The following is a 10,297-nucleotide window of genomic DNA, read 5'->3' as shown; positions in this document are numbered from 1 at the left end:
GTAGCCTCTGTTTGGCCCCTTTTTCATAATTATTTTTGCTGTGGCAATTGACTGCTATTATTAGTCAACTTTGTTACACAGTGATTTCGGTTTTATAGTTTTGTGTGTACATATACCTGTTTACACCTGTACACAGGTATATGTACATACCCATTTCTTTTGTGTATATTTTATTATATTTTTTCACTGTTTGTAGTCATGCTGTATATGCGCTCATTTTAAAAATAAAGCAGTTATGTTTAATTTTCCATTTAAATACTTTGTTTCTGTGATGCAAATGTTAGATATGATGTTCATGAATAAAACTTTTCAGTTGTATCCGATAGTATGTCTTTAATTTTCATAAAGAAGCAGTTTAAAAATGTATGGGTCACAGTGACCCATGTGGCGGTTCTAGGTAGTTTGATAAAATCTGGCGTTTCTAGTGTTAATAGTGCTGTGTTCACAACAGTGTATAAACCACACGGTGGAGTATTAACTCTTCATGTGCTCAGAACCGACACTAGGTACTGACACTGAGTGCACTTGGTACCAACCCTCGGTACCTACACGGGACTGGGGACCAACACTTGGTACTGACCCGGTTGAACTTGGTACTGGCACTTGGTACCAAACCGGTTCACCTGGTACCGTCACTCTGTACCGACACAGAGCCTCGGTACTGACAATCGGAACCGACAATCAGTACGGACATGGAGCACTCGGGACCGACATGGGTCCTTGGTACCGACACTCGGAACCGACCCTCGGTACCGAAGCAGTAACCTCGAACTCGCAAGCGAGAACGGGGACGATAAACGCAGCTATTGCTAGTGGCATGTTAGCAGGGATGCCCAACTGCAAGTCAGCCACTAGCTAAAGCACTAGTCAGTACAAACACGAGACTAGCAGTAGCTTGCACCAGAACAGTAACCTCAGTCCCTTAGGATCGGGGGTGACAAGTCGATAGTTACTGTTGTTGTTGTTATTATTATTATTATTATTATTATTATTATTATTATTATTATTATTATTATTATTTATTTAAATAAAGTAAGGGCGACTTACAATCGTTACAAGATATCACATTATTTTTTACATACAATTACATTATTTTTACATACAATTACCCATTTATACAGTTGGGTTTTTACTGGAGCAATCTAGGTAAAGTACCTTGCTCAAGGGTACAGCAGCAGTGTCCCCCACCTGGGATTGAACCCACGAACCTCCGGTCAAGAGTATGTAGCGAGTAGCAGGGATGCCCACCTGCACAAGCCGCTCTCTAATTTCTTAGTCAGTACAAACACGAGCCTAGAAATAGCCTGCTTGCGAACAAGCCTTTGTAATAGTGGAGCTGGATAGCAAGAGTCTTTGGTATAAAGTTTTCAGGTTCTGGTGTCTTAAAGGGGAAACACCCGTTTTGTAATGGTTAATATTCCCTACTTGAAAGGGAACTAAAGGAAATCGCTGCCCATCTGAACATTCATCCATCTGTCAAATACTTGTAACAGGGAATAACATGTAATGGGTTAATAAAATGTACTGCTCTCTTCAAGCCTGTGATCAATCCTGCACTTAACCTCTAAAGGAGCTTTCGAAAGCATTCCACATAGACGTTTGATCGGTGTGGAGTAGTGGTTAGGGCTCTGGACTCTTGACCGGAGGGTCGTGGGTTCAATCCCAGGTGGGGGACACTGCTGCTCTACCCTTGAGCAAGGTACTTTACCTAGATTGCTCCAGTAAAAACCCAACTGTATAAATGGGTAATTGTATGTAAAATAATGTGATATCTTGTAACAATTGTAAGTTGCCCTGGATAAGGGCGTCTGCTAATAAATAATAAGAATAATAATCTGAGATTTGTTTGGCTTTCTGAAGCATCCTCTTCACTTTAACCCGTAGAACTGACTCTTTTTTTAATGAGCTGTACCAAGATAAGGAAATTATACAGGCAGTGTGCCCTCCTCATTTAGCTATTTGACTTATACATCATAAAATCGTGAAATATGAAGGAGAGTGAATCAGTGAAGGGTGCTTACACAGTATAGGTACAATTTACAACCTAGAACTAACTCAACTCATGAATTATCTAATCGGGGTGAAAGAAAACAGGGAGCACTGACAGGGGTGCAAATCATGTTTTGAAAGTTTATCACCAGAGAGCCTACTGGTGCCAAACCCCGCCCTAATCAATCCCCTCTCGCACGACACAAACCTTCTCTCCTGTGTGTATGGATGAGACAGGTGGGTCATGTGAGCAGTCCAGACCCAATGAGAAACTATCATCATCTATGGTTGCTAAGGAATAAAAAATAAAAAGTAACATGTCTACTGGCGCAAGAATATAATGTTGCTGGCACTATATGAGGTACCCTGGTTCTAAAATCTAGCGCCATAGCTCCAAATTTGCACCCCTGACTGTACAGAAATGATTTAAAACACACAGAATACTATTGCCTTCTGTAAATATCCTTTGAACAATGTAATATTATATACAGTCAAAGTGATTAAATACTGAGTTAATGTCCTCTCTGCTTCTTCTCACCACAGTGACATGGGATGCAATGGAAGTACAATGCAAACAAGCTGCAGCTAATATCGCTGTGACTATTATTACAGACCCTGAGATGCACAATTACAAGATGTCTAATCTTATTATATAATAACGTTTCAGGATGAAGGGGAGTTGGGAGTAGCACAGTGTTCCACAAACCACAAAGTAAGACACAAATTAAGAGAGACTACCAGAGGTTATGGGCTGCTTTGGTTATTTCATTCTTTGGCACTTATCTCTTGTATATAATATAACCCCAAACCTAACCCTAACCCTTCTGATACAATTGTATACTTGCATGTATCATGCAAAAAGATTTACATATTAACATGTTGGATTCTCTCTGCCTGAAGGACATACATCACGAGGGGGATAAAGAGGATGCCGGGAAGTTTCTTCAATTTGATGGAGAGTTAAGCAGACAGGTTTAGTGCCCATACAGACGATTAATAGGGCAAAATGTATTACAGCATGATAGGTTTTAATTATTAATTCAAGTAAGTCTACTGTATAATGTGATTTTGGTTGATAAAAAAGACATTTCATTCAGATGGAATAGTACCCATTTAAACAGTAGGTGTGTGCCGAGTGCTCGGATCATTCAAGGCTCGGCTACAATCATGGACATTATTCCTTCGAGTAACAAATTCATTCAGTTTGCTCCCAGTCGCAGTCTGGCAGTCTGTCCATTCTCAAGTCTAGCAATCAAAAGCCAATCCATACAAGATGGAGGAGGAAGTAGTACTCCATTGAGAGATGTACAATAAAGTGACGCAAGATAGAAAAAATCGGTCTTCATGATAATATATATATATATAATATATATATATATATATAAATCCTTTTAAAATAATCTCCAAAGCACTGTCTGGTCACTTTCTAACTAAAAATCAGCGTGAGAACTGCATGTTTTACCATTTGTATGACATCTCTGAATATGAGTTACATTATGTTAAAAGAAATATTGCAGATGTACATACTATGCAAGAGACATGGACAGTAATTAATGGCTTTGTTCTGCACCCTTTTCAGTGCTGAAATATTAATACTTTGAAGCAGTTGCTCCTAGTAAAGGTAACAGGAAAATGAGATCTGAAAATCAATTATTCTCCACAAGAAGTGTAAGGCATTCATGTTTATTTCACTTCAAAGTATTTTAAAATGTTCCTAGTGAATGATACAAAAGTAACTGATTCATTTCACAGTGGATATGAGATCCTACCAGCAGTACCAGTGCTTCTTACAGCATGGGGAAGACAGACACAGAACCAAAAAAATACAAGGAGACTCCTTTTGACTGCTGTGCACTGGCACTACTGACAAACTCTCTGTTACTGATTAGATGAGAATTAAAGTTTTGCATGAAACAGACATCTCTTAAAAGCTTGTACTCTGATGCATGCTTTAAACACGTCTGACATTGTGATAGCAGTCAGCAGATGCTCAGGGATTCCAGTTCTGTAGCACCCCAGAAGGGCTGTGAAGCAGACAGAGGCTTGTGAGAAGGTGGAAATGGAGGTGGCAAAGCTGAGGATTTTTCTCTCACATGGTATAGCTTTTATGAGTGTACCAAAGGGCAGCTGGTTCACAATCAGTAGTTACATCAAGAATCTGGAGTCATGTTAATTCTCTTTATCGCTGTGATCATTGTAATCTTGTTGTTTGCAGTATACGACCAGCTAAAAACCATTTTACATACCAAAAGAGTTGAGCTCTGTTTGCAGTTTTTGATAAGTTATTTTCTTTTTAATAATAATAATAATATAAAATGAATAAAAAAAAAAAAACAAGAAAAAGGTTGTAAGATGAATAGGCTCTTTGTGAGGGTCGGCTGTGCTGTGAAATATATTCTCTTGTAGAACTCTGTCTTTATGTTAGCAGGATCAGTCAGAGGCGATCTTGTGCAGTGACATTTAGTAATATCTGATACAGGGAGTCCTTATCACTTTGTACCACGACTGCACTCCCTCCTCCCCCCTCTTCTCTCTCCGGACCAGCTCTCCCATTGATCCTGATACCCAAAGGAAGTCAAGCGAGGAGCCTTCAGCACAGAGCCTTTTACAATTGGTCCCTCAGGGGAGCCAGGGAGGATTTGTGAACAGAATTATCATTTCGGTTCTGCAGAGAGAAACTGATCCTTATTATTATCAAGATCATACAGTCTATTCCTCAGCACAATTTTTTTTCCTGCAAGTTGCTGACAAAATATGAAACTCTCTCTCTCTCTCTTCTGTTTAAAAAAGTTTGGAACAAAAAAAAGTGCCCCTGACAGAATCTGGCTTGACAGCACTGAAGCTGGGAAATGTAGATAGTCTGCAGAGAAGGAGCCATCAAAGTCCCTAAGCTTCCCCAAACACTCGGAGGGACTGTAGCTAACAAAGTCATTCTCCTAAACACGTCTATTCCTATAGCGACGCCTTCTTTACTGTTTGTAACCTTCCCTAATTAATGGCATGCTTTACAGCCAATAAGATGATCCTGAAGATGCCATAAAATTATCAAGGAAGTAAAGCAGTGTGACATATAGTGAATGAACACATGCACAGGTAAGATTTATTAAATTATTCTGTAAGCTTCTTTAATACGAGTGGGAGGCCACATGTTAAGATTTAATTGATAACCCACAGACAGAAAAGATTAATTCATTGAACTGGGACAGCATCAGAAATGTACTTGAGTTTTTGTGGGACGAGGTAACAGGACTTTCTGACATCTGCAACGTCAGGTCAGAGATCAAACTGACACCATTTCTGTGCATATTGCCAATTAACCATGATTATATTATAGATCTGAACATCCATTATACATGAACAATATCGATTCTCTGGAGGTCCCTCCAGGCCCACAGAGTGAGCAAAGAGGGGGAAGGGGGAAACTTACCCAGGGCCCATGCTTCCCAGGTGGGGCCAAGAGAAGGCGGCACACACAAAAAAGAAAAGGTCATTTGTTAGTAATTTCAATGCATATTTTTTGGCCGCTACTGTCAGAGTGTATTGAAAATAATATTAAAGCATCTAAATATGTCCATCAATGTAGCTTTTTTTTTTTAGCTTTGATACTTGAATGTCAGCTTTTCTCTTAAAAGGGTTTACAGTAGATATATTTATTAGACAAGTCACCAAAAATGGACTATTGGTCACTTTCTTGACCCCCATTATAGTTGTTTCCACTAAACCCTTTAACCATAACTTCAAAAACACTCTATAAGACATGACCAAACCAGACACTATTTTCTCCAAATTGTCATTTGCGCATGTTTTTTTATAAAAGAAAACTGCATCCAATAAAGTGACCAAACCATAAATACATTTCTAAAAATGTAAAGATCCTGTAAGTAGCCTTATTTGTTTTAGAACTGGTGTATTTTCCATTTCTAAAAAAACAAATGTGCCAATGACAATTTGTACTAATTAGTCTTGAGAACCTCCTAAATCCAAACATTCCAGTTTTACCTTATAAACTGCAGTCCCTTATTTGTGTAATATTAAACAGACACATGTGACTGTGTTCTGACCTTGAAAAGCCACTCAAGCAACTAGCTATTCTGAAAGCTACTCAGCGCCACCAGGTCAATTGGAGCAGGGCCAGCATGTCAGGCTGTGCTCTTGGTGGGTGTCGTCCTTCACCAGCTGGGAGTGGAAGACACGTCCGGCTCCCCAGGGACACCTCAAATAGAGTGGAACTCGCAGACAGACCAACATGTAAATGTTCTGGGCCAGACAGGCGCTCCATGCTGCTTTAAATTACTGACTCGTACTTAGAAAGTGCGAAAAACTATGCAAACCAAATGGTCATGCTCGGAGACAAATTGGTATATAGAATACCTGGCCATTAAATGGTTAAAGAAAGCCTTTTTCTAGGAGTTTCAGTGTGCTTTCTGAAATCATGTTATCAATCATGCAGAATGAAGACTGCTGGAAAGATAAGCGGCTTGGCAGTATTGGTGGGCAGTGGTGTGGACCTTAGCGGAGCATGATGAAGTCAGCACAGGGTTTCAATGCAATCAAGGGCTTGGCATCTCCAACCTGGAGACACTTTACAGATGCACAGCACAGCTCTATCAATTGTGTCCCTAACTTTCAATGGTATTGATTCATTTTGTAACACATGTCACGCACCAATACGCACTGAGCTGGTCAAGAACAACAACAAGAAAAACCCAAACAGCTTGACTCTTCACTTTAGCTTTGGTCTCTCTCTCCCCACAGGTACTTTTATATTCCGTGCTGCTCACCCCAACCCCCAGATGATAACCCAAGGACCACAAACCAGGTAAGTAAAACTCACATTTCTTTATTACATCAATATTCACACACATACATCTCCCAGTTGGATAGGCAGCTGCTGAAAAATGACATGGAACCCTCTAATGGTCGAATACTGGTATGAGTGAAATATAATGCATGTAAACCAAATGACTCATTAACAACACCTTAATCTGTCGTATAGTACATCTAATATAGGAAAACTAAAAGACTAGTTAGTAGGACAATCATCAATCATATAGTATACTTAATATGTGTAAGCATAACGACTAGTTAGCAGCACAATAATCAATCATATAATATACTTCATATATGTAAACAGGAACAACTAATTAGCAGCACAGTAATAAATAATATAATATACTTCATATATGTAAACAAATGACTGGTCAGCAACACAATAATCATTTGGGCTCCCAAGACCAGGACAGTCACAAAGGTGCACTCACACTCCTCCATGAAACCCAGATTATTATTACAAATTTATGCAGATTATCCGGGGTCAAAACAGACCCACCTCTCATCAAGACTTGTAGGCACCCGTTAGGACTGAGCTCAGCTCCTATCTGTCTCACAAATTGTTTCCCAGGCTTTTTCCAGAGAAAAAACGACTAGAGACCTGTGTTTTACGTCTTTTTGATGATGTCGGACAGGGTCCGACATCGGACCGGAAAGGGAAAATTGTAATGTCGGACCTGGTCCGACATAGGACCGCAAGGGGTTAGCTCCGCATTCTGTTATTCTACACGCTATTAATTTTCAATCTCCATAGCCCTCCTGTAGATAGTTAATTTAATCATGAAAATTACACTTCATCATAAGCTACTGGCTTAAGTGTAAACGGCATGGTACTGTTTTACTTATATGCTTATAAGTTAAACACTAGTTCTTTTCCGCAAACTGTTTGTAACATGAAAACTTTCAAAGAAACGAGTACTTCCCATATATCACGTAATTTTCCATTTCTCCATTCACAGGTCCTTCTTTTCATCTCCCATCTGCTTATGTAGCAGTTTATATAGGGTAGGTAAACTATTAATGGCTGGATGGTTTCAGCTGTGGATGGTCCGCCAGTTTGTGGCCAATCTATCTATTTAAGTGTCTTTGTTGTAATACAAACAAAACGAAAAAACCGCCACTCCAAACAGTGGTCTGCTTCTCCCTCATAAATCAAAAGGGTTAAAAATAATCACAACAAAAATCAATCAAAACAATTATAAGAGTGAAACAAATAATGAATGCAATAAACCATAAGTGACAATAATGAAAAAAAAAAAGTTTCCCCCATAAACCAATTTTGGTCACTTGTGAAACACACACACACACACACACACACACACTTTCTATAGCATAAATGTGTTCAGGGGGCAAAGCTGCAGTATCACAATATACTCAACCGCAAATACAATGTGTCAAATTATTAGGAAGTCTATCATCAACATCAACAACATCTTGCTACTTTGACTATTTGGTTAGCATTTGTTGTGGTGGTAAAGTTTTTGTTCAATTAAAAATGTCCTTTAGCCTCTCTCCATATTGCAAAAGCAAAGCAGCCTCATAAAACTGTTGAGAAGCTCATGTTATTCCCTGTCTCAGTGTGGACATCATTAAAGATGATGCAAGGTAAGGAGGCCTCCAATGTGTCCCGCTGTCAATTATACTGTGCAAAGCAAAGACAAATTGAAGACCAGCGGGGGCTCGTCACAAGAGGCTACGGAGACTAAGGTTAGGTGTAATTTTGTAAAAGTAACAAAAAAAGGGTTTTACTTTAAAAGTAATGGCAGTACAATAACCACACTGATCTGTGTTAACCGTGTGTCTTGGGGGGGGGGGGGGATTGGTCTCCCTTTAGACTCCTGGGCCTGTTTCATGCATTTTCAATTATTACGCCATCCTTTCCAAATTCTACTGCATTGCTATTGACTAACACGTCAGAATCCTACCCATTTTGAGGCTAGTTTTCTGTAGCGTGAAAATGGGCTGGGATTCTGTAATTACTCCACACACTTCTATAACCTACATTCACCCTCTGTCAAGTTTCACTGTATTTCTATTGGCTAACACGACCCATTTTGAGGCTATCCTCCGCCGCTCAAAATTACACTTTATCTCGACGTGTCTGTTACTTTGGTTGTTTAGCCTCCCTACTTATTAAAGTCAGGAGCCGCTACTGCTGAAGAAATATCAGTTGATAGAGGTTTGCAGCTGATAGAATGGCTTTGCTCTCCAAACTGCAACTTTACTGTGTTAGCACTCCTGCATTCGACTGAAACAGTGAGTACGTTATTTTGTGTGGTTGAACCTTGACTTCAAAGTTAAGGCAATAGTACTAGGTTAGGTCTGCATCAGTTTCCCAACAGCAGTAAAACAGTTTCTGTCACCATAGAGGCAGGTTATAAGCATGATTTCTATTACTGTTTTGTACATTCTTAAGCCAGACCCCCTTATCAGTTTTTCTCTCAAAGAGGTATAATGACTGTTTCAGAATACAGCCGTTTAAATGTAGCTACCCAATTAAATAGTAAGACTTGTGTTAGAATGAATGCAGTAGGTCTATCACTGTTGACCAATCAATGAATCAATACAGTAGTACTTGGTGGTAGCTCAAAGTGATTAGCCACTGAACACTTACAGTATTAGAAGAACATTTTATATGCATACAAACGTGTGAAGGTGAAAGTGTACATTGTACATAAAGTGTGGGGGGAGTCTGACAACATTATAAATATGTCTTGGCAAAATCTATGTCAATGATCTCGATCACATTCCTATTGCATCGCTGTGTGTCCTTGACGCCTGTTCTTCGTTCTTGTGTGGATTCGCAATCACCTACGGAAACTTTATTGTAATATCTAATATGCCATTTTCTGTACAAAGATTTCAGTATAATTCAAATAAAATCTACAGTAGAGGTCAGCTGTCATAATGTATGTGTGTAGAATTCAAATAGGCTACAGTTGCATTGATAATTTCTTGGTAGTCACTGGGTGCAAATAGCGGTATATCATTTTAGCAATACAACAAACATTCCATAAGATTACAAATGGTTAAAATAAGTGAATACATCTAATTCATAACCACAAGTATAGAAAAGGCAAAAATATTGTCATAACTACAAATATTGAATCGAGGTAGTCTGTATAAAATTAACCTTGGTCCTGTACACTCTCTATCTCTGTATTGTCAGCTTCACAGACACAGTCTGTTGAATGTCTGTTTCAAGGTGAGTTATATACTCTTTCATTAATTAAAACCCTCCTTCTCCAGGTGCAAATTAACTCCTGATAAATTATGACAATTAACACGGATTTGCTTTTAAATTCCAACGCAAACCAAAGAAATAGTTGCAAGAAGCCTGCTCGTTAAAATATTAACATTGTTTCGTAAATCAACATAATTTTCGGAAATCACATTAGGACAATTATTTAGTAACGAAATAGGTATAACGACCACTTGAAAATGCCAAAATCAATGCTGTGTACACATTCCTTGATTA

This window comes from Acipenser ruthenus, chromosome 28 (assembly GCF_902713425.1).
Source record: "Acipenser ruthenus chromosome 28, fAciRut3.2 maternal haplotype, whole genome shotgun sequence".
Taxonomy (NCBI): domain Eukaryota; kingdom Metazoa; phylum Chordata; class Actinopteri; order Acipenseriformes; family Acipenseridae; genus Acipenser; species Acipenser ruthenus.
Note: the sequence above shows the minus strand (reverse complement) of the source record.